The 24,216-nt window shown below is 56.2% G+C and overlaps 1 pseudogene across 1 annotated transcript; it reads left to right on the top strand.

Moving 5' to 3' along the window:
- Positions 1-12,078: 12,078 nt before the first annotated feature.
- LOC309621788 (thimet oligopeptidase-like) lies at positions 12,079-15,506 on the top strand (annotated as a pseudogene). Its single transcript has 6 exons — positions 12,079-12,220; positions 12,421-12,796; positions 12,876-13,170; positions 14,241-14,361; positions 14,998-15,136; positions 15,351-15,506. The product of its transcript is annotated as a thimet oligopeptidase-like (transcript).
- Positions 15,507-24,216: the final 8,710 nt, after the last annotated feature.

Raw genomic sequence — 24,216 nt, 5'->3', positions numbered from 1 at the left:
AAAGAAACCCGACGTGTCAGATCATAAAGTACGGAAGGGCAAGCCCGCCGGCAGTCCAGGCCGGGGTGGGGGGGACCTGGGTCCCCAGCCCTACAGGGCCAACGGCAGACCGGCTCGGGCGCCCCTCGGAAGCGCGGGGTCCCCGCTGCCGAGTCTGTGGCCCCGGCCGGCCCCGGCTCCCCTCTGCCCACCCTGCGCGCGGGGGCTGGAAACGGCCGCGGAGAACCAGGCAGGGCGGGAAGGGGGGCTCCAAAGAGGGTCTGGCGACTCGAGTCGCTCCGTTACTCGGTGGGCTCAGCGCGCGCCGTGGGGGAAGAGAGGTGGAGGTCCGGGAAGAGGGGACGGGCGGCACTCACGTAGACCAGCAGCAGCCATGGGTAGACGGCGGGCTCGGCCACCACGGGCGACTCCAGCCTCAGCTTCTCCCCCACGTTTTCGCGCGCGGCCCCCGCACCAGGCTAGTCTGGCGGTTGGGGGAGGGGCGGGGCGCCGCCGGCGGGGGCGGGACAGGCGGGCGGGCGGGCGGGAGGCTGAGGGGAGGGAGCCTGGCCTGGGCCTCAGCCGGCGCCGCCGCCGCCGCCGCCGCCGCCGGCCTGCTCCCGTCCGGCCCCCGGCTCCCTCTTTGTGGTCACAGGCCCGGGGCCTCCAGCGCTGCTGCCAACTGGGGCCGGCGTGAGCAAGCACAATGAGCCGGGGCCCGGCTGAACCACTCACTCGCGGCGAGCACCTCCCGCCCCGTGGACCCGCCCCCACGCACGCACGTACGCACGTACGAACGCACGCACGTACGCACGCAAGCACGCACGCACGTCTTCAGCTGCCCCCCCCGGCCACACCCACCGGCCCGAAGTGGAGACCCGGGGAGACCCCTCGGGGCCTGGGGTGGCGGGTTCGACTCCCGCCCTTGACGTACCGTGACACCTCCCCCCCAATATGTTTCTAGGTATTATATGTATATATGAATATACTATTATATACACACTTGCGTATGAATTTATATGTGTATGTACATGCGCATATTTACATATAGGTGTGTGTGTGTACACATTGTATATATGTATGTGTATATATCTTATATATATGATATATGTATGTATATATACGATGAATTTCTATATACAGTACATATATATTTTTATGCTATATGCTTTTATATGTAGGTGTATATGTGTGTCTATATGTATGTACGTGTATGTATTGCATATATTATATGTGTATGTATGTATACTGTCTATATGCACACCTAAATATCTTTGTATGTGTGTATATACGTATGCTATATATGTACCTAGGTGTGTATATTGCATATGTTATACGTATGTGTACATACTGTATACAAACTATGCATTTTATATGTGTGTATGTATAGTGTATATGTATGTGTGTATTGTCTATATTGTGTGTATATGTGTGTATACATACTGTATATATACGAACTGCATTTTATATGTGTGTATATATGTATGTGTGTATTGTATATACTATGTGTGTATATGTGTGTACGCATACTGCATATGTACACAGCTGTATATTTTTGTATGCTTGTACATATGTACGTGTGTGTGTATATACACACACACCCCATATGGATTCTGTTTGTCTGGAGAACCCTCACTGATACGGACACTTATGACAATTGAGTACCTGCTCTTTGCCAGCCAGGGAGCCAAAGGCTTGTCTTTTGGTGTCTCCCTTAAGTATCACGAGTCCCAGGAGGGAAGGTGATGCTGCTCCTACCAGTTGAGGTGCCTCAGGGTCAGTTAGGTGGACAGGGCGGGGGGCTGGAGCCTGGTGGAGCCCAGGTGGAGTTCTAGCAGCAGTACAGCCTAGCAGTCCCACTTCCCCGGGTGCTTCTCACAAAGACGCCGAGGGAGAGTCGGGACCTGAAGGAGGGAATGAGGAAGCTTCCGTGGGTCCGCAAGCCCAGACCAAGGCTGACTCGTCAAGAGTGTTAGAGGTCAGGACTGTGGTTACCCTGGGGGTGGGCTTACACAGAGCCATTCATATCCTGAAAAAGTATCCATTCTGCTCTTGTTTGTATGGTTACCCCCCTCCCCCAAATCTTTTAAAAACAGATTCTCTTGGTTGCTGGGAACACACACGGGGAAGTTGTGTGTGAGGGGGTATGATCCAGGGGACAGGGAGGATAAGCCCCCCACTCGTAGGGCAAGGAGTGGCTCAGCTTTGTGAGCTGAGGATGGCCCACGAGGTTCCAGAGAGAAGGGTCCCTGCTCCGTTCCTGCTCTGTGCACCCCATTCCCAGCCTGAGAAGCCCAGAGCCACCCACCCCCCCGCAACACACACACACCAGGGAGGAGAGCCAGTCACCCTGGCTCCCAGCCTCCGGCTCCAAGGCTCCCGGCACTAGGAGCTATTTTCAGCTTTCATGCCCTAGGACACGGCCAGAGCTATTGTCTCCGGAAACTCTCTGTCTGTCTCTCGCCCGGCCTCCCTCCCTTCCTCCCTCCCTCCTCCGCTTCTTCCCCTCCAGCTCCATCTGTCCTCCCCTCCACCCTGCATTTCTACCCAGGATGGCTCACAGACAGCTGCTCCCCGTGCCCACCTGCCACCATTCCATGGATGTCAAAGCAAGCCCTGGGGACTTCCCTGGAGGTCCAGTGATTAAGACTCCGAGCTTCCACTGCAGGGGACGCGGGTTCGATCCCTGGTCAGGGACATAAGATCCCACATGCCACACAGCACGGCCAAAACAAAATGAATAAATAAAGTTATAGTGATGAAACAGCCCTAGTGGTGCAAGGATGGGACGTATAGCTCTATGGTATAGAAAAAAGGTCCAGAAACAGATATATGAGAACTTGATATGATAGAAAGTGGGGAAATTAAGGGGTTTTCAATAAATGGCATTAGGACAATTGCATATCCATGTGGGGAAAAGTAAATTAGAAAAAAAAAAAAGCAAGCCCTGGTCAGGTGTGACCTTGGGCCCAGGGCCATTGGCACAGGTTGTCATGTGGGATGTTCTTCCTTAGACTCCTCCCTCCCTCCTGTGTCACTGTCACTTCCTCCAGAACCTTCCTGGACTCCCCTCCACAAGCCCAGGGTGTGCCCTCACCCGCCCTGGATCACCAGAATTCCAATCCCGGCCCACCCTTCCCCGCCAGGTAGAGAACTGTGCATGGTCAATAAGACCGTAGAGGTCATTGGCCATTGCTATTGCAGCTGGAATTGTTACTGTGTTTAGATAGGGTGACCAACACCCGCCCCCAGTTTGCCCAGGACCGCTCAGGTTTGAGCGCTGGAACTCTGGGGAAACTCTCAGTCCCGGGGAACCCCAGAAGGCTGGTCAGCCTATTTAGGACAGATCTTTCACTTGATCTCCCAACCCCCGAGAGCCAGAAAGGGAATCTCCCCCCTCCTTCCATTGTAACCTTCATTCATTCATCCACTCATCCCTTTATTCAACTCCTTTATTCAGCAAGTATTTATGAAGCATCTACTACACAGCAGACACTCTTCTAGGTGCTGGGGACATAACAGCATCCCTGTCCTCAAAGAGCTCACGTTCTAGTGAGGGCAGCAAACAGTAAACTGAGAAGGTGTGATTTATTACATGGGGATGATGTCTCGGAGACCACTGCAGGGCAGGGGAGGTGGGAGAGGAAAGGGGCAGTTCTAAATGCAGGCGCTGACGGGATTGGGGCAGACCTTGCCCTGGGCCAGGCTGGTTGCTTCAACACAGCTGTCCTCGCCCAGAGCCATCCTGCCCCCGCCTCACCCAGTTCTTCCGTGATGTGTGGGGAAAATCTGTGGTTGTCACAACTGGGAGGGAGGGCCCCTGGAATCAAATGGGTGAGGCCAGGGATGCTGCTAAACCCCACACAGTGCCCAGGAGGGGCCCTCAGCAGAGGATGACCCGCCCCGAATAACCCCAGTGCCACGGGGGAGACCCTGCACTAATATTATTCAGACCCGCTGGTGCCCCGATTCCTGCACAGGCAGGGACTCTAACCGGGTCACCTCTGTATCCCGAGGTGACCTAGAGTGGGGCAGCCACGAGGGCTGAGATGAGTATCGGGGGTGAAATGACAAACCTCTGCACCCACTCTCCCCTCCGCACCCCAGGGGCGATGGTCTCTATCTCCTCCCCGTGCAGGTAGCTTTTCCCTGAGCCATTTCTTCTTGTCAAGGTCCCTGTCGCAGGTTGGGTTCCCCGAAGATGACGTTGAGAGCAAGGATTGGAGTGCAGGTGGTTGATGTGAGGCGTGCAGGAACAGATACAGCTGCCATAGGGTCCCACAATTCCACTCCCGGGCATAGATCCGGAGAAAACTCTAATTCAAAACTATACATACACCCCTGGCATTTCCCTGGTGGTCCAGTGGTTAAGAATCCATGCTTCCAGTGCAGGGGGCGTGGGTTCCATCTCTGGTCAGGGAACTAAGATCTCACATGCCGTGTGACAATAAAAGAAGAAAGAAAAAAGAAAGAAAGAAAGAGAGAAAGAGAGAGAGAGAAAGAAAGAAAGAAAGAGAAAGAGAGAGAGAGAAAGAAAGAAAGGAAGAAAGGAAGAAGGAAAGAAGAAAGAAAGAAAGATACATGCACCCCAACGTTCATTGCAGCACTATTTACAGTAGCCAAGACATGGAAGCTACCTAAATGTCCACTGATGGATGAATGGATAAAGAAGATGTGGTACATATATACAATGGAATATTATTCAGCCATAAAAAGAATGAAATAATGCTATTTGCAGCAACGTGGATGGACCTAGAGATTATCATACTAAGTGAAGTAAGTCAGAAGAGAAAGACAAATATCATATGATCTCACTTATATGTGAAATCTAAAATACGACACAAATGAACGCGTCTACAAAACAAAAACAGACTCACAGACATAGAGAACAGACTTGTGGTTGCCAAGGGGGAGAAACAGTGAGGGAGGGTTGGATTGGGAGTTTGGGGTTAGCAGATGCAAACTATTAAATATAGGATGGATAAACTACAACGTCCTACTGTCTAGCACAGGGAACTATATTCAGTATCCTGTGATAAGCCATAACGGAAAAGAAAAAAGTTTTATTTATAGGTTCCATCCCTAACTGAGCTGGCCCATCCCCTCCCATGTTTCTAAGTGCAGCCCGAGGCTGCAGACTTCCCACCCCACCGTGGTCTTCAGCTCCAGAGCAAGCCACCTGCGAACCACCCACATCTTCCCAGGGGCTGGCAACTCTCCTTTGCTACTGATTCCAAGACACATCCAAATAGCAAAAATGTGACCATGAAAAGAAACTCAGGCATGTTCAAATCAGGGAAATAACATTCTTAGCTCTGTTCAGTACTCGCTTAATTTTACAAGAGCTTAGAGTTACAAAAAAGTTGCAAAGATCTGTACAGAGTGTACAGAGTGCCGTGGACCCTGACCCAGTACCCCTATTTCCAACTCATTAGTACCTTAGTGTGACATGTTTATCCAACTAAGGAACCAAGATGGATACATTGTTATTAACTAAAGTCCACACTTTATTAGAATTTCCCTAGTGTTCCCCTAACATCCTTTTTCTGTCCCAGTCTCCTCTGGGCTGTGACATTTCTCAGACGTCGCTGGGTTTTGATACCTTGAAAGTTTTGAGGAGGACTGGTCAGGTGTTTTGTCCCTCAATTTGTTAGTCTGTTTGTTTTCTGATGTTTTCTTATGGTTGGTCTGGAGTTATGGGGTTTGGGGCGGAAGACCCAGACAGAGATAAAAATGCCATTCTCCTCAGGTCACATCAAGGATACACACCATCAACGGGACTTATGACAAACGATTTTACCCTTGATCACCTGGCCAGTATTGTCTTTTTTTTCTTGCTGCGTTGGGTCTTCGTTGCGTGTGGGCTTCTGTAGTTGTGGCACGGGGGCTCAGTAGTTCTGGCTCCCAGGATCTAGAGTGCAGGCTCAGTAGTTGTGGCCCACGGGCTTAGTTGATCTGCGGCACCTGGGATCTTCCCGGACCAGGGCTTGAACCTGTGTCCCCTGCATTGGCAGGCGGATTCTTTTCTTTTCTTTTTTTCTTTTGCAACCAAAACGTTAATCCCAAGGATTCTCACAAAACATATTACAAATGACAGCATGAAAAAAAAAAATTGCACAGTAACTCAAAGTTCAGCTCTACAATATACTCTTAATCTGGCAGGACATTGGTATCTTGATAATCTCAAATTTCCAAAAAATATTACAAAGAGCTATGTATTCATGTACAGCAATCACAGAGGGGACGTATGACCTAACTCAAAGGTAAACTAACTTCCTTGAAACTTCTTAGATTTTAAACTCCCTGGACAATCTCTTGTCCGGTGTGAAGACTAGTGGAATTTTTAAACCTCTAATCTAGGGTAAGGGTGCGGCTTTCATTTTTACCTGCTGGCTTGGGTTCACAGCACCTTTTAAAGACTGCTTGCTTAACTACAGCTGCATACCACATCCCAGCTACAGAAAGTCTTTTCAATGTTTGCCAGTGTTGTTTCCATAATAGTAAACATCACACTTTAGGTGGGCAGGAGTTAGAGTTTTATTATCAGTCTAGGCAAGACCAAAAATTCAAAGCAAGTTCAATTTTGCTTAAGGGAACATTGTAAGGTAACAATTCTTCATATTACATGCCTCACAGGACCCATTTCAAACCATAGAGAATGACACCTTTATGTGTCACTGTCCCAAGAGACAAACAAATGTGAACAACTAAAACATTTAAAAAGTGCACCAAGCTTCGGAAGTCTCAAACAAAACTTGAATTTTCTGTACATACTCCTGCCAAATGAAGTTATTGCCTGTACACCACTCCTCTTGCAAAGTGGTCTTCTATTTCCTTTCATCTGACCTAGATCGGCTAGGAGACCTAGAGAAAGATCGGGACGGCTTGTGATTTCTCTCTTGGGACAGGGATCTCTCTCTTCTCCTATATCTAGAAAGGGACCTGCTCTGGCTGACGGAGAAGGCTCTCCATCTTGGAGATGTGTGGGAGGTGGAGGACTCCTCCTCCCATAATCATCTCGAGGGCGACGACCCCAAGAAGGAGGCGGTCACGATTTCGACTTCTCTTTTCCCCATTCGACAGGTCCACTCTTACTCGGCAGCCACATAGTGTTCTCCCATCTAGTTCTCGGACAGCATCGGCTGCATCTTGGGGATCTTCACATTCAACGAGAGTGAAGCCGGGAGGGTTTTTAGCACCCCACACACTTCAGAGTGGTCCATAATAGCCTAAAGCTCGTTCCAATTCAGCCTTGTTACCACTGTTTCCAAGATTCCCTACATAAACTTTACAGTCCAACGGACAGGAATCACGTTGCAAGACCCTCGTGGCTCCTGGGTTTCACGGGCCACAGGGTGGTCCCGGGCCTCTAGAATCTGGTAGCTGAATCTGCTCGCACAAGCTGTCCTGTGGGGATGCGTTTTCCCCTATGTGTCCAGCCCGGGGCCCTGCTCTCTTGGCCTGGCCTCCCGGGTGAGAGGGTGAACCCCAGCTCCCTGGAGCAGACACTCAGAGCCCTGGTGACCGGACTCACGGCTGACGGGGCTGGAGCGGCGGCTGGACACGTGTGGCCAGCCTGGTGGTGTTTGGCCCCGTCTGCAGTTCCAGTTCCAGCTGAGAAAGAGCCTCCCTGTGTTACTTTCTCCTGGTTGTGTAAGGATCCCCGGTGTCATTTGACAGAAATGTAGACGGTGTGTTCTTTCTCTCTTTTCTCCCTGCTTCCTCTCCTCCCTCTCTGCCTCCCTCTCTCCCTGTACCTCTTTCCCTGTTCCGCTCTCCCTCTACCTCTTTCCCACTCCCTCTCTCGCTCTCCCTCTGTCTCTTCTTCTCTCCCTCCCTCTCTCCCTCTCCCTCCCTCTCCCTCTCTCTTTCCTCTCCCTATCTCCCTCTCTCCTCTCTCCCTCTTCCCTCTTCCTCTCCCTCTTCCCTCTGCCTCTTTCCTCTGCCTCTTTCCTCTCCCTCTTCCCTCTCCTCTTTCCCTCTCCTTCTCTCCCTCCCCCTCTCTCCCTCTCCCTCTCTCCCCCCTCTCTCTCCCTCTTCCTCTCTCCCTCTCCCCTGTCTCTGCCTCTCCCTCCGTCTCTCCCTCTGGGAGGGAGTGAGGGAGATGGAGAGATGGAGGGAGCGGGAGAGTTGGAGGGAGAGGGAGAGGGAGAGGGAGAAGAGGGAGGAGAGGGAGGGAGAAGACGTCTCTCCCTCCCTCCCTCCCTCTGCCTCCCTCCCTCTCCTCCCTTTCCCTCTCCCTCCGTCTCTCCGTCTCCCTCACTCCCTCTCAGAGAGGGAGAGACGGAGGGAGAGGCAAAGACAAGGGAGAGGGGGAGAGGGGGAGAGGGAGAGAGGGAGGGGGAGAGAGAGGGGGGAGAGAGGGAGAGCTCTCTTCCTCCCTCCTTCTCCCTCTCTCCTCCTTCTCTCCCTCTCTCCCTCACCCTCTCTCCCTCTCCCTCCCTCCATCACTTTCCCTCCTTCTCCCTCTCTCCCTCCCAGAGAGGGAGAGACAGAGGGAGAGGGAGAGGGGGGAGACAGGGACACGGAGAGGGAGGGAGGGAGGGAGGGAGACAGAGAGGGAAGCAGGCACCCTCTCGCCTTCTCCCTCTCCCTACCTCCTTCTCCGACTCCCCCTCTCCTCTCCCTCTGTCTCTCCCTCTCCCTCCCTCCCTCCCTCTAGGAGAGGGAGAGGGAGAGGAAGGGAGGGAGAGAGAGAGAGGGAGGGGAAGGGAGACGGAGAGGGAGAGACGTCTCGCCCTCCTTCCCTCTCCCTCCCTCGCCCTTTCCCTTCCTCTCTCCCTCTCCCTCCCTCTGTCTCACCCTCTCCCTCCCTCTGTCTCTCCCTCTCCCTCCCTCTGTCTCTCCCTCTCCCTCACTCCCTCCCAGAGAGGGAGAGATGGAGGGAGAGGGAGAGACGAGGGAGAGGGGGAGAGGGAGAGAGGGAGGGGGGAGAGAGGGAGAGGGAAGAGGGAGAGTGGGAGAGAGGGAGAGAAGGAGGAGAGAGGGAAAGGGAGGAAGAGACCTCTCTCTTTCTCCCTCTCTCCGTCTCTCCCTCTCTCCCCCTCTCTCTCCCTCTCCCTCTCTCCCTCTTCCCTCTCTGCCTCTTCCCTCTGCTTCTTTCCTCTGCCTCTTTCCTCTCCCTCTTCCCTCTCCTCTTTCCCTCTCCTTCTCTCCCTCCCCTCTCCCTCTGGGAGGGAGTGAGGGAGATGGAGAGATGGAGGGAGCGGGAGAGTTAGACGGAGAGGGAGAAGGAGAGGGAGAAGAGGGAGGAAAGGGAGGGAGGAAACGTCTCTCCCTCCCTCCCTCCCTCTCCTCCCTTTCCCTCTCCCTCCGTCTCTCCGTCTCCCTCACTCCCTCTCAGAGAGGGAGAGACGGAGGGAGAGGCAAAGACAAGGGAGAGGGGGAGAGGGAGAGAGGGAGGGGGAGAGAGAGGGGGGAGAGAGGGAGAGCTCTCTTCCTCCCTCCCTCTCCCTCTCCCCTCCTTCTCTCCCTCTCCCTCCCTCCATCACTTTCCCTCCTTCTCCCTCTCCCTCTCTCCCTCCCAGAGAGGGAGAGACAGAGGGAGAGGGAGAGGGGGGAGACAGGGACACGGAGAGGGAGGGAGGGAGGGAGGGAGACAGAGAGGGAAGCAGGCACCCTCTCGCCTTCTCCCTCTCCCTACCTCCTTCTCCGACTCCCCCTCTCCTCTCCCTCTGTCTCTCCCTCTCCCTCCCTCCCTCTAGGAGAGGGAGAGGGAGAGGAAGGGAGGGAGAGGGAGAGAGGGAGGGGGAGGGAGACGGAGAGGGAGAGACGGAGAGACGTCTCGTCCTCCTTCCCTCTCCCTCCCTCGCCCTTTCCCTTCCTCTCTCCCTCTCCCTCCCTCTGTCTCACCCTCTCCCTCCCTCTGTCTCTCCCTCTCCCTCACTCCCTCCCAGAGAGGGAGAGATGGAGGGAGAGGGAGAGACGAGGGAGAGGGGGAGAGGGAGAGAGGGAGGGGGGAGGGAGGGAGAGGGAAGAGGGAGAGTGGGAGAGAGGGAGAGAAGGAGGAGAGAGGGAAAGGGAGGAAGAGACCTCTCTCTCTCTCCCTCTCTCCGTCTCTCCCTCTCTCCCCCTCTCTCTCCCTCTCCCTCTCTCCCTCTCCCTTGTCTCTGCCTCTTCGTCTCTCTGTCTCTGGGAGGGAGTGAGGGAGATGGAGAGACGGAGGGAGAGGGAGGAGAGGGAGCGAGGAAGAGGGAGAGAGGGAGGGAGAGAGGGAGAGAGGGATAGAGGGAGGGAGGGAGAGATGTCTTTGTCTTTCCCTCCCTCCATCACTCTCTCCCTCTTCCCCCTCCCTCTCCTGCTCCCTGTCCCTCTCCCTCCCTCTATCCCTCTCTCCCTCTCCCCCCTCCCTCTCCTGCTCCCTGTCCCTCTCCCTCCACCTCCTTCCCTCTCTGGAGAGGGAAGGAGGTGGAGGGAGAGGGAGAGGGAGCACGAGAGGGAGAGAGGGAGAGGGAAAGAGGTATAGGAAGAGCGGAACAGGGAAACAGGGACAGGGAAAGGGGGACAGGGAGAGAGGGAGAGGGAAAGAGGGAGAGGGAGAGGGAGAGCAGAGCAGGGAAACAGGGACAGGGAAAGAGGGAGGCAGAGAGGGAGATGGAAACGGGGAAAGGGAGGGGGGACGGATAGAGGGAGAGGGAGAGAGGGACAGGGAAAGAGAGACAGGGATGGAGGGAGGGAGAGAGGGACAGGACAGGGCAAGAGGGACAGGGAGAGAGGGAGGGAGAGAGGGAGAGATGGAGGGAGAGTGAGAGGCAGGGAGGTAGAGGGAGGGAGGGAGGGAGGGAGACAGAGAGGGAGACAGGGAGAAGGGCTGATGGGGGCTCCCTCCCCCTCCCATCCTCTGCCCACTGCTTTCTCTTTTTTCTGCTTCAACAAACACCAGGCGCCTTTCAGATCAGCCCTGAAGTCAACGTTGATGCTTGGGACGGCCTGACCTCCCCGCTGCCTTCCAGCCCAGGACCACAGCTGGGAGATGAAGTCTGCGGGGCCCTGGGGGGGGGCAGCGGCGGCGGAGGTGGTGGAGGCAGGCACCTCCTCTGACGCCCAATCTCTCCTCCTTTACGAGGCAGCCGCCAGCTCCCCTCCCTGACTCCCCAAGATTTGGGGCCATTTTAATATGTGTCGATAATGCCATGAGCTACTATTTAACTTTTCCACGAGGACCCATCTCCCGAAATGCAGTGGTTTTCAGGCTTGGCTGCACTAGAGAACCCCCAGGGAAAGGAGAGACGTCTGTACCTCCCTCTCTCTCCCTCTCCCTCCGTATCTCCTTCTGGCTCTCTCCCTCTCCTTCTGGGGTGATGCCCGATGAGCTCAGATTCGCAGATGTTCCCCCCATCCCCTCTCTGTGCCTTGCGTGGGGCCTGGGCCTTCTCACTGTGGCCCGGGAACAGCCTCGACATTCAGACATCGGTTCCTGCAAGGACACTTGCGTTTGGTCCATACCGCATGTGGCTGCAGTCTGTGCTTCTCCCGTTTAGCATCTTCAGTAGATGGGGGCTGTGCATGAGCCCTTCATCTTCCCCGCAGACACCACTGGTGCTTGCTCGGCCTCGCGGGTGATGTCCACGGGGGACAGACCTGTGTCCCCACCTTCTTGGGCTGCAGACAGGCCACGTTGGTCCTGTGGTGACTGGGGGCTCCCAGGAGAACCCCACCGCAGACCCAGAGAGGTGGCCCCAGAGAAGGTGGCGTACGCCTGGGGCCAGGCCTCACCAGCCAACCACGGGGCACCTGCAGCAACAGGTCTCTCGCCGTCCAGGGGCTGGGTGTTCGGGCGCCGTGGGGATGAGCTGCTGTCTGCACGGCAGCCAAGTTTGTATTGTTGAGCCCGGGTGGAGAGCCTGGTCACATTTCTTCCTGCCCTTGGCCTTAGAGCTCATCATGGTTCACGCCATTTCTGGTTCCAAAAGGACCTGTGTTCATAAAGACCACATGTTAGGACAGCACCAAAGTGTCTAGAAATCCAGGCCAGGAGGAGGAGGGAGGGGGTTTGGCTGTGCCTGCCAGTGGCCTGAGAGCCCTCCCACCCACAGAGACCTGGCCCGGGGCCTGTGGGGAGGGCGTGGCCCACGGTCCCCAGCGCTGGCTGTCTCTGGGTTCCAGGAGAACTGCGCGATCCTCGGGGAGCTGGTAAGGCTGCAGGCTCAGAAGTCCCGCCTGCTGGGATTCAGCACGCGTGCCGACTCTGTGCTGGAGATGAACATGGCCAAGACCAGCCAGGTGGTGGCCACTTTCCTAGGTAACCCCGCCTCCCCGAGTCCCAGTGGGGACGGGGGTCAGGTGGACCTTGACTGGACGTGGTGCTGCCTGAGACCCCACTGTGTCAGCCCTTGGGGGTCGCCTTCCCCAACCCTTCATTCTGCCTCGAGGGGCGTGGGGTGGGGGGCGGCTGGGCGGCTGCCACAGGGACATAGCTGAGCCTCTCCCCTCCGCCCGCAGATGAGCTGGCCCAGAAGCTGAAGCCCCTCGGGGAGCAGGAGCGGCCCTGATCCTGGAGCTAAAGAAGGCTGAGTGCCAGAGGCGGGGCCTGCACTTTGATGGGCCCATCAACGTCTAGGACCTGCGCTACTACATGAACCAGGGGGAGGAGACGCGCTACCACGTGGACCAGTACCTGCTCAATGAGTCCTTCCCCATGCAGGTGGTCACGCGCGGGCGGCTGGGCATCTCCCAGGAGCTGCTGGGGCTGACCTTCGACCTGGAGGAAGGCGCCAACATGCGTCACGAAGATGAAGATGTGAGGCTCTACACGGTCCGGGACGTGGCCTCGGGCAAGGTCATCCATCAGCAAGTTCTACCTGGACCTCTACCCTCGGTGCATGCGTGGGGGAACCTGTCGGCCGTGGGCCGGGGCTCCTCTGTGGTAGCGGGGCCTCACCCGCGTCCCTCCCCAGGGAAGGGAAGTCCGGGCACATGGCCTGCTTTGGCCTGCAGCCGGGCTGCCTGCAGCAGGACGGGAGGCGCCAGATTGCCATCGCGGCCATGGTGGCCAACTTCACCAAGCCTACGCCCAACCCGCCCTCCCTGTTCCAGCATGATGAGCTGGAGACCTACTTCCATGAGTTCTGGCAAGCGATGCACCAGCTCCGCTCCCAGGAGGGTGCGGGCGAGGGGCTGAAGGCAGGGGGCGGGGAGGGCCCGGGCTCTCCCGTGGTCCTCAGGCAGGCCCTCGCCACGGGATTCTTCCGCTGATGTCACCCCGCACGAGGAGACGCCCTCGGTGTCAGTTTCCATCATCAAACCCCACGCACTGGGCGCGTAAACAACGGAAGTGGATGTCCTCGAGACTCTGGAGGCTGGAAGTCCCAGACCAAGGAGTCAGGACTGGTTCCCTGCATGTTAAATACAGGTATTCAAGAGTTGCCTTTAAAAAAGACAAAATAGAAGAAAGGAACGTTGCATGCAAGGCTGGTGACAGGCGGTGATGAGAACCAGAGGTTAGGCTCTGGGGCCGGGAGCACCACGCCCTGTGAGGCCCTGGGGCTGCTGCCAGTCTCGGTGGAGGCTCAGCAAGTCCCAGTGACTTCCCAATGTGGGGGGGGTCCCCAGATGAGCGTCTGGGCCCAGGACCCAGTGCTCGTTCAGTCTTCCTGCAGTCAGCCCTTCGTCCTGAGAGCGATGCTCTCACAGACTGCAACCGGAGCGCGTGGGGACACTTTACTGAGCTGTGCAGCCGTCACTACTGCCCTGTTCTGGAACATTTCCCTCACCCCAAAAAGGTCCCTCACGCCCTTAGTTATCATTCCCTCCCCTCCCCTGTCCCTGACAACCAGGAACCCACTCTGACTCTGTGGATCTACCTGTTCTGGACGTTTCCCCTCAGTGGGGTCACACCCTGTGTGTCCTTCTGTGTCTGACTTCTCTCGCTGAGCACCGTGTTCTCACGGTGCATCCACGTGGCAGCGAGTGGCAGGGCTTCACACCTTTGCGTGGTCGAGGGCCGGAAAAAAGACAAACGAAAAGAAGGGCACGTTGCCTGCGACTCTGGTGACAGCCGGGGATGAGAACCAGAGGGTAGGCTCTGGGGCCGGGAGCGCCGCGCCCTGTGAAGCCCTGGCGCTGCTGCCAGTCTCGGCGGGGCACGAGCAGCGCCGTCCCCCAGGAGCTGCTGGACAAGCTCATCAAGTCCCGGCTGGCCAACCCCCGTGCGGCCGGGCCGAGGGAAAGGAAAGGGGCTCCCGGACCGCCCGGCTGGAAAGCGCGGCCTGGACACAGTGCCAGCGCCCCCGTCTCCTTCCTCCCGCCCTCCAGGCCTCTTCAACCTGCGCCAGATCGTCCTGGCCAAGGTGGACCAGGCCCTGCACACGCAGACGCCCTCGGACCCGGCCTAGGACAATGCCCGCCTCTGCCAGGAGATCCTCGGGGTCCCAGCCACGCCAGGTACCCAAGCGCACGCCGGGCCCACCTTAGCGGTCGGTTGGCGGCTACTGCCCAGGTCAAGAGGATCCTCTGGTGGTGTGTGAAGGGGGACCGACTGACGGGCTCTGGTCGAGGCTCGCTGACCTCTGGCCTCTTCCTGCCTGGGTTCCTGGGCTGGTCCCTCCAGCTGTGGCCCGCGGAGTCCGAGGGTGGGCTGGGCGTATCTGCACGTGCTTTCTGGAGAGCCTGGAAGAGGCAGGAGAGGGCTTCATACCCCGGACGGAACGCGTCGACGAGGTTTGCCCGTGCGTGTCGGTGCGGAGACGCAGTTCACTCCCTCGTGAGCGCTTTAACCCGCGCTCTCCCCGTGCTGGAGGGCGAGCCCTGACTCATCCCTCGGAGCCTCGGGCAGCTGTCCCTGTAAGAGGCTTAGGGGTGAACCCTCGTGAGCTTCAGCAGAAAGTCGGCAAAGATTGATTTGTGTCCCTCCACTGAGTTGCCCGCAAGGTCCCCGTTTTCTAGAAGTGTTGGGCCAATACTCCCTCTAGTGGCAGGGGACTCAGACAGGGCTGCTTTGAGGCCCCAAGCTCTGGGCTCTGGGGAAGGGGCACGGAGCGGCCAGGGGGCCGGGCAGGAGCCTCTCCGCGTGTGTCCCAGGGACCCACCTGCCTGCGACCTTCGGCCACCTGGCAGGAAGCTACGACGCCCAGTCCTATGGCTACCTGTGCAGCGAGGTGTACTCCGCGGACACGGTCCACACACTCGTTTCAAGCAGGAGGGCGTCCTGAGTGGCAAGGTGAGAGGCCGGCCTGCCGTGCAGACCAACACGGAGGTCCTTGGGCCTGGGCCTAGATGCTTTTGCCGCCCGCCTGGGCCTGCCAGGCTCTGAGGGCCCTGCCCAGAACCCCCTGCTCCCCTGCCCTTTGTTGAGTCACAGCAGAGGTGGCCACACCCACACCCTCCGTGAAGGGGGTGCTCCACCCTCCTGCAGCCCCGCCCCCTCTCCTCAGGTTGCCATGGACTACAGAAGCTGCATTCTGAGGCCAGGGGGCTCCGAGGATGCCAAGGGCATGGTGAAGCTCTTCCTGGGTTGTGACCCCATGCAGGACGCCTTCCTCCTGAGCAAAGGGCTGCAGGTTGAGGGCTGCAAGCCGCCGGCCTGCTGATGGCACGGGGTTTTGCCCCCCCGGGCGGGCCGGGTGCCTTAGCGCCCCGTCGGGGCGGGGGAGGGGCCGTGTGTCCTCCCAGCCCCCGAGTCCCCGGCGGCCGGCCTAGGCCAAAAGTCTCCACCTGGAAGTGTCTGGAAAGCCTGGCATCAAGGCTCCCCCTTGTTGCACTAATGCAATCCCTTCCTGGGGAGCTTTCCTGGTAACAAAACGGTTCTTTGAAAACGCAGCCATTAATAAAAAAGACTCTACTCCTGGTCTCTGCCTGCCGTCCCTTCCACCACAGGAGTGGCATGGGGGCCGTCACACTGGGGGGAGTTCTGACCTTGGTCGGGGATCAGCCCTGGGGCCGTGGTGACGCGTCTGGGTCACTGGGAGACGGCTGAGCTGTGGGGTGAGTTCAGACGGGGATGGTGCCCCGCACCCCGACCGGGCAGGCTCTCCAGTGAGGGGGTGTCAGTTTCCTGCCGGCCTCTCGCCCGTCACTGTTTGGCATCTCGGGGGCTGTGACTGGCTGGAGCTGGTTCTGGCGGTGGGCACAGCTGCGGGAAGCCCGGCTGTGGCTGTCCCTGTCCCCGTGTCCTGTCCTCCTGCTCACGGCTGGCCGGCTGGCTCCCTCTGGTCATCGGCAGCTGCTGAAGTCTGGACCACAGCAAGGGGCCGCCTTCCTGGGTCCTAGCAATTCTTCCCAAAGGCCTTAGGGATGTGTTTTGGTGGCAGTAGGAATTCAGAGAGGGTGCTGCACCACTGGAGCGGTAGGGTGGCTCTGGACCGTCCCGTGTGTCCTTCCCTGGCCTTTGAGCTCCTTGGGAGCCCTGCCTCCACAAAGGACGCCAGGCAGCGGAACGAGGGCGCGGGCGGCGCCCCGACCTTCTCCCCGTGGCCCAGGCGGGCAGGCCGTGCCACGCTCTGTCCTCCCCTCAGCCTGCCCGCCCGTTCTGTTGTTATTTTACCGAAGAGGACACAGACATTCAGAGAGGCTAGGGTCCATGCCTGAGGTCTCATATCCAGTAAGTGTCAGAGCCGGGGTTTGAACCCAGACAGCCTGTCCCGGAGACCGCGCCCTTACCTCTACACAAACCACCTCCTGGTTCCCTTTATTAGCACAAGACTCATTTCCCTGACAAGCCCAGGCCCCATAAAGGCAACCCTGCCTCCCCCACGTGACCAGCCCTTGCCAACTACTTACCCCAGTGGCAGAGGGACGAGCCACACAGGGGACCCGCCCATCTTGGCCATGGGGACACAGACACCCACTCACACCCAGAAGGACCTCCTCTTTACCTTAGGCCACACGCCCATGCCGAAGGAGCTGCTGTCTGCCAGCTGGTGCAGGTACAGTTCTGTCCTGGAAACAGAGAAGGGACCAGAAGTAAGGGAGGACCCACCCACACCAGTGGCCTGGCAGGGCAGGTGGGCATCATGGCACGGGGCTCCACAGAGTGCCCCAGGTGGCCCCGGGGTCTGCCTCAGGCCCTGGCCCTGCCTCCCGAATATTCCTCACTTGCTGCCCTCAATGGGCCCTTCTTAAGTGAAGGCCTTCCAGAAGCTTCCTTACTCCTCAGTTACCCTGCTCTGAAAACTGGGAGTTTCCTCCCTAATCTGCCCTCTCTCCAAAGGGTAAGGTGCCCCTCTGGCCTTAGCCAAGAGGCTCAGGACAGGTTGGGCCTGCCCTTCAGACGGGGGTGGAAGGCAGGAGACAAATGATGGGGGACGCAGAGGCAAATTGAAAATTATCACCCCTCGCCTGGGGTGAGCACTCCCTGGAGCTTCACTAGATAGAACCTTACTCATTCGTTCAACAGATGAGGAAACCAAGGCTCAGAGACAGGGAGCCACATGTCCAAGAATTCCCAGGAGTCAGCGAGGGGCAGAGATGACTCCCTGGGCCACCTCCCCCAGAAGGCCCTCCCAGATGAGTCTTGTGGCTTCTCTGCTGTTCCACCTGGTGCCTCCTCGCCCTGAGCTACCTCAGGTGCACCCAAGGCTCTCACAGAGTTTAGGAGCTTCTGGAAGATTTGGGGTCTGCTGTTCCTTGCCCACCTCCCACGCTGCTGTCAGAACCTGTACCAAAATGTCACCGTCACAGCAGACACCCACCACCACCCCCCAGCGTGTATAAAGAGCCATATGTGAATTATCTCACTTAATCCTGTAAGGTCAGCAGTCAAGGTACTATTTCCACTTTACAGAGGAAGAAACGGAGGTTCAGAGCAGGTGACACCTGGCCAGGTTCACCCAGCCCAGGAGCAGTACCAGGCAGCAAGAATCAGAGGCCAGATTCCTAACCACTGGGCTCCACTGCCTCTCACCTCTGGGCAGAGGCAGGGCTGGGGCCCTGGAGAGCGGAGGCCCTTTGTCTCACTGCCCTCGGCTGTCCCTGCTCAGCCCAGTCGCTCACCTGAGAGCCAGGTCCAATCCGGATAGCATCTGGGAGAAAACCTCGAAATTGCCTTCCCCTTCCAGCTGCGGGGCCACGTGGCTCTTCTCCAACAGCATCGTCTGCCAGGGGAGAGGACAGGCGCCGGTCAGCACGAGGCCCCGCTAGGCTGCCCGCACACCCCCACCAACCCCCAGGCCCACTCTTCGAGGCAGCACCTCAGGCCCCAACTTGGCTGGACGCCTCCAAATCAAAACGTGCCAGGCCTTTGTCTCACTGATTCAGAGTCCACGCAGGCAATCAACGAATGCAACGGGCTCATTCCGATGAAGGAATCCAAGGGTACTAACAATTAACCCAGAGCCGCCCTCCAACACACTCTTATGCAACCGAAGCCCTTAATAACTTGACCCACATGGTGATGCACGGTAGACTTTCAGGGCCAGGACAGAAAGGGATTTATCGTGCACCAGCGAGTATGGGTATTCTCCTAGCTCCACATACAAACAACCCTTCTAATAACCTAATCCTGTTTTCTGTTCAAACAGAATGTTGGTGGGGGCGGGGGGGGGGAAGGGGAGGAGCCAGGTGATTTCAGAGAGAGGAACAAACAGGCCATGTGCCTGTCACACACGGGCTGCCGCAGAAGGCCAGCGAGCGCCTGTTTAATTTCAGCTTACGCTTTTAAGACCCAGCTAATGAGCGGCTGAATTATGTATCTACTCATGAATATTTCATCCCTGTGATACTCCGAGGCACAGACGAGCTGGCCTGCTCCAGGAGGAGATGTCTGGGCACTGAGTGAGGTGGGGAGGAGCTGGCCTTGGCCTGGGGAGCGATGACCATTTAGACACATTCCAGGGTCCCAGCTGGAGGCGTGGGCCCTGCTGAGTGGGGCTGAGGCTACTGCAGCCCTAAAGAGCCCCCTCTCCCTCCCACCCAGAGGCCTCACCTGGAGCTGGGCGGCCGTGACTCGGCCTGTGGCGTTCAAGTCCAGTGACATCACCATGGAGCACCGGGTGGCATGGCGGCTGTGGCCGGTGAACACGGAGCCAAAGGCCCGGAGGACAGTGAAGGTGGCTCGAATCTTCTCCACTGGTGGGGCACAGACAGGGCATCACCCGTGGCCCAGGTGCTGCCACCCCCACCTCTCACAGGACCCCATTCTGGCCCCAGGCCCCAGCAGGGGCCCCTCCACTCCCCCAACTCAGCTCTAAGCCACACCTCTTCCGCTGCTGGGCTGGCCCTGTGCTGCAAGCAGGGGCGCGGGGTGAGCAAGAGTGAGCCCAGAAGGGGAGATACACACACCTAGGATTGGTACGATCTGAGTGACAAGGGCTGCCCTAGGGCCTCCTGGGCCTGGTGGAGTCTAGGAGGAGGGCAGAGCATTAACATTCTTGGACCTGCTCTCGGGGAACGCCCATCACAGCCAGCTCAAAAAGCCCAGCAGTCCCAAGCTTTTTAACATAACTATTTAACAAGCACCCACTATGTGCTAGGCACCTGGATACAGCCTAGCCTGACTCCCACTCCCCCAACACACACTTTCAGCAGATCTACATTCTGGGAGGGCCTCTCCTTGCTGTATCCCCAGCTCCTCACAGGGCTCTAACCTGGGCCAGGTGCAGAACAGGTGATCAATAAAGCATTGGAATAAGCCCAGTGGAGAAGCAGGATAGTACAATGGTTAAACAAGCTTGAATATGGCCTCTCCCCGTTGTTAGTCACCTGATTTGGAGCGAATAAATTAACCCCCCTGTGCCTCAGATACCCCATCTATAAGATGGGGGTAATAATAGTACTTACTTACCTCATGTGGTTGCCACAAAGACTAAAAGCTTTAATAATGTAAAGTGCTCAGAACATGCTCCAAATGTGGTGGTGTTAGTATTGTTTGTTATTATTAGAAAAGCAATACTGCCTGGGCCATATATTCTCAGCAGGGGGAATACTGCCCCCAAGAGGGCAGAAACTGATTCTTGAGGATGGGGGCAGTTTTCCTTTCTTATGTATAGAATAGAGCACAGATACACACACACACACACACGTCTGTGTGTGTCTGTATATATATACACACATACACACACACTGCATAAACAAATATATGGTGAATCTATGGCATTAACTTTTCATGGTGGGAGACGATTAGGAGAAAGAACAACTAAAAAGGCTCCTCAGAGGGGCAACAATACATTGAGAACACTGGCCCAGGGGTAACAGCTCTGGAGCCAAACTGTCTGTGTTTGAATCTCGGTGCTAGGATGTATGAGCTGTGTGGCCTTGGGCAAGCTGGTTAACCTCCCTGCGTTTTAATGGCCTCATCTATAAAATTCAAATAATAATAATGTCTACCTTATAGGGATGTTTTAAATAATAAATAAGTTAACCTGCTTGGAATAGAGCCTGGCGCGTAAGTCCTCAGCAAGCATTTACCACGATCCCCATCAATATTGTAATTATTATCACCAACTGACACTATTTTTTATTGAAGTATAGTTGATTTACAATGTTGAAACTCTTTCTTTAATGCCCAGCTCAAACATCATTTCCTCAAGGAAGCCCCCCGGCCCCTTCTCTGTGCTCCCTCCGCCTCTCCCCTCCCCAGCTCGGCCAGCAAGCGGTGCAGAGCACTGGAGTCTGGCACAGATGTGCAGCTGAGTCTCCCTTCCGGCTGTCAGTGCCTCCTTGTCTTTGTTTTTACTTATCGGGTCCTCTGCACAGTCCAGTGGGCTGTGCGCTGCACAAGGACACCACACCTAAGGGCACAGCATTTATATCAGATAGCCATAGGCCTGTATACTTATTAGGATGATGGCCCAGAACGTGGTGGTCAAGTGTTTGGTTCTAACAATGTCAATGCGTGACGACGGTTCCACATGTGGCAGTGAGTGTCTTAGGCAAGGAGTACCTGTTTCTAATTCACACAAAAGTACCCAACAGACTAGGGGTGGCCCTGCCCAGAAGCCAGCACAGGGTCTGCACACAGGTGCTCAGTGAACGCTAGCTGAGCAGATATAAGAAAGAGCCGCCCAGCACCCCCTCTGACTCTCCCTTCCCTTCCCCCACGCCACCGCCCCCACCACGTCCCAGCTGCACGTCACCTGGAGACCACTGTACCTGAGACCCTGCCATCCACACTGCCTGCCATCCCCACCAGGTGCTCCAGGACCTGCTCGCAGCAGGTGGTCTTGCCAGCACCGCTCTGGCCCAGGGCCACGATGCTCTGGTCCCTCTGCTGGCTCAGCAGAGCCCAGTACGCCCGCTGGGCCAGGGAGCCAACGTGGGCGGGTAGGCCATCCCAGCAGCTCCTGGGCACCTGCAGGAAGAGCGCCGGCATCAGCCTTCCCACCCAGCCGGGGCCCAGGGAGCACTCCACAATGCTCCAACCCGGCCTCAGGCCCAGATCCACGTCCATGCCTCCCATCCTACTCCAGCCTTGTCAGAGACGTCGTGCATTTTTCTGGGGAGAGCCCAGCCTGGAGATCTAGTCCTGCCACTGGCTTGCTGTGAGTCCTTGGGCAGCCTTGGACCCTGCTCTGAGCCTGGCCTCTTCTTCAGCCAATGAGAGGCTTGAACTAAAGCTGCATTAGCTCATGGGGCTCATCTCACTTGCTACACAAAGGACTGGATCGTACCTGTCTGAAATGAAGCAGGTGGATAAAATGGCTCAATTGATGAGTGACGTCTGCCATGGAAACAGAATGGGGCATGGGGGAATTGGCGGTACGTGTGCTATGTATTTGCTATAACAGATTTAGATACCGGAAGCCCCTTTGACTTCATTCATTCATCCATCCATACATCCATTCACTCAGTAAAAAAAAAAAAAATTCATTGAGTGTCTACTACATAGCAGGCACTAACCCAGGCACTGGGGGCACAACACTACTCAAGGCGAATAAAGGAAATCTCTGCCAACCGTGAGGAGATATCATTATACACCTATTAAGATGGCTAAAAAACCGGTTTTTAATTTTTTTTGACACACTACCAAGTTCTGGTTAAGATGCAGAGCAAGTGGAATTCTCCCACAATGCTACACAATACAGCCACTCTGGAGAACAGCTTGGCAGCCTCTTTTACAGTGATACGTACACTCGTCATACAACTGAGCAACCCCACTCCTAGGTATTTACCCAAGAGAAATGGACATTTGTGTTCACCAAAAAACCCTCTGTCACTGGTTATATTGAGTAGGTATTCAAAATCATCAACAACCTAGAAACAACCCAAATGTCCCTCAACTAAAGAACTAAGATAACCAACCACCCTGGTTTTAGCACTGAAAGTCCCATGTCCCAGAAAAACCATTCCCTCCCACGGAAACCAGGACAACTGGTCCCCCTCCGAACAGATAAACAAAGCTGTGCAATAAAATACAATAGAATAAAAGAACTAACGGCTCACAGCTGCAACAATATGGGTGAATCTCAAATGCGCTGTGCATTGTGATAAGTGGAAGAAGCCGATTCCAAAGGTTACACGCAGTACAATCCCATTTATATGACTTTTCAGAAAAGGCACAACTAGGGAAAAGGGACAAAAGAACAGATTAGTGGCTGCCCAGGGCGGGACATGGGGGAGGGGATGACCACAAGGGTATGGAGAACTTTTGGGGGTGATGGGAACTGTCCTGTAATTGACGGCAGAGACAGTTTCACAACTATACGTGTTTGTCAAAAACTTACAGAAGTGAACACTAAAAAGGGTGACATTAACTGTATGTAAATTATACCTTAATAAACCTGACTTAAGACAAAAAAAGCCCTGCCTGTAGAGCTTGCTTTCCTTTGGGAGAAGACAGATGATAAAAAACCAACTAATTAAATTATACTCAACGGGAGTCATTTGAAAGCCATGAGCTTGGATGAGATCACCAAGGAAGTGGGCGTTTAAAGAGGGAGACAGAAGAGGTGTAGGGATGGGGCACCCAGACTTGGAGAGATCAGGGACCAGCAAAGGAGGCTGAGAGGGAGGGCCAGCGGGACAGAAGGAAAACCAGGAGAGCGGAATTCCTGAGCTGCGGAAGGGAGTGATGGCAGGAGGAGGGAAGGACCAGCCCCTGAAGTGCTGCTGAGGGTCAAGTCAGAGGAGGCCGGAGAATTGTCCACTGGGCTTGGCAGCATGGAGGTCACTGTGACCTTGACAAATGTCTGCTTAGCGTGGTTTTCAGGGAGAACGGAAGAGGGCGGTGGAGGTAGTGAGGGCAGTAGAAAGGCACCAAAGGGAGCAGGGAAACGGGCCTGGCTGGAGGAGGACCTTGGAAGCCCAGGATGCTAAGCGGGTGACAAGTGGGCTAGCATCCACCCTCCCAGTGGCTTGGCAGGACCAGGGGCACAAACTCCGGTGTGGCGGCCCTCCCCCTCCCCGAACCCCCAGCCTGGGGCTAAGGAGCACCCCCAGTGCACTGTTGGCCTTTCCTACCCCGAGGCCCCCAGGAACAGCAATGAGTCCCCATCCTGACACAAATCAAAAGGCTCACAGACCTACTAGAGAATGGACCTGAGGATATGGGGAGGGGGAAGGGTAAGATGTGACAAAGTGAGACAGTGGCATGGACATATATACACTATCAAACGTCAAACAGAGAGCTAGTGGGAAGCAGCCGCAGAGCACAGGGAGATCAGCTTGGTGCTTTGTGACCACCTAGAGGGGTGGGATAGGGAGGGTGGGAGGGAGGGAGATGCAAGAGGGAAGAGATATGGGAACATACGTATATGTATAACTGATTCACTTTGTTACACAGCAGAAACTAACACACCATTGTAAAGCAAGTATACTCCAATAAAGATGTTAAAATAAATAAATAAATAAAAAAGGCTCAGCAGGACCCCAAACCTGGCAAAGTAGGACAAGCCGCCACACTGGCTGGACACAGCCTAAGGGAACGCAGCGGGCAGGGGGTCCTGAGGTCCGAGCCTCGGAGCCACCTGCCGCTTTGGAAACATAAAGTTCAAGGGCCAGGCTATCCCAATCGTCAGCCTTCTCAGGCCTGCAGGGGAACAGGGAGGATTCTGCAGACCCAGGCCCCACAGTCACACACAGGTACCCCCTGCATGCTTGCACACGGGCATGCTCAAGGGCACACGCACCCAACAGCTGCAGAGGCCTCTGCACACAGGTGTGCCCATCTACACCCCACGCAGTCACAGCACACTCACCCCAAAAGAGGCCTGCACCCCCAGGCACGCACCCAGCTCCCAGCCACCCGGCAAGCCCAGACCCCCAGTGAGAGAGGCCCCCAGCCCTGCCTGGAGCCCTCCTAGCCCATCTTCAAGGAGGCCTCAGTCCCAGCCTCACCGCAGGTCTCTGCTCCCACCTGGTGGCCAT

The sequence above is a fragment of the Balaenoptera borealis genome (genome assembly GCF_965194805.1).
Source record: "Balaenoptera borealis genome assembly, contig: HAP1_SCAFFOLD_1005, whole genome shotgun sequence".
Taxonomy (NCBI): Eukaryota; Metazoa; Chordata; class Mammalia; order Artiodactyla; family Balaenopteridae; genus Balaenoptera; species Balaenoptera borealis.
The sequence above is the reverse complement of the archived record's forward strand: the minus strand, read 5'-3'. Positions and strand labels throughout refer to the sequence as shown.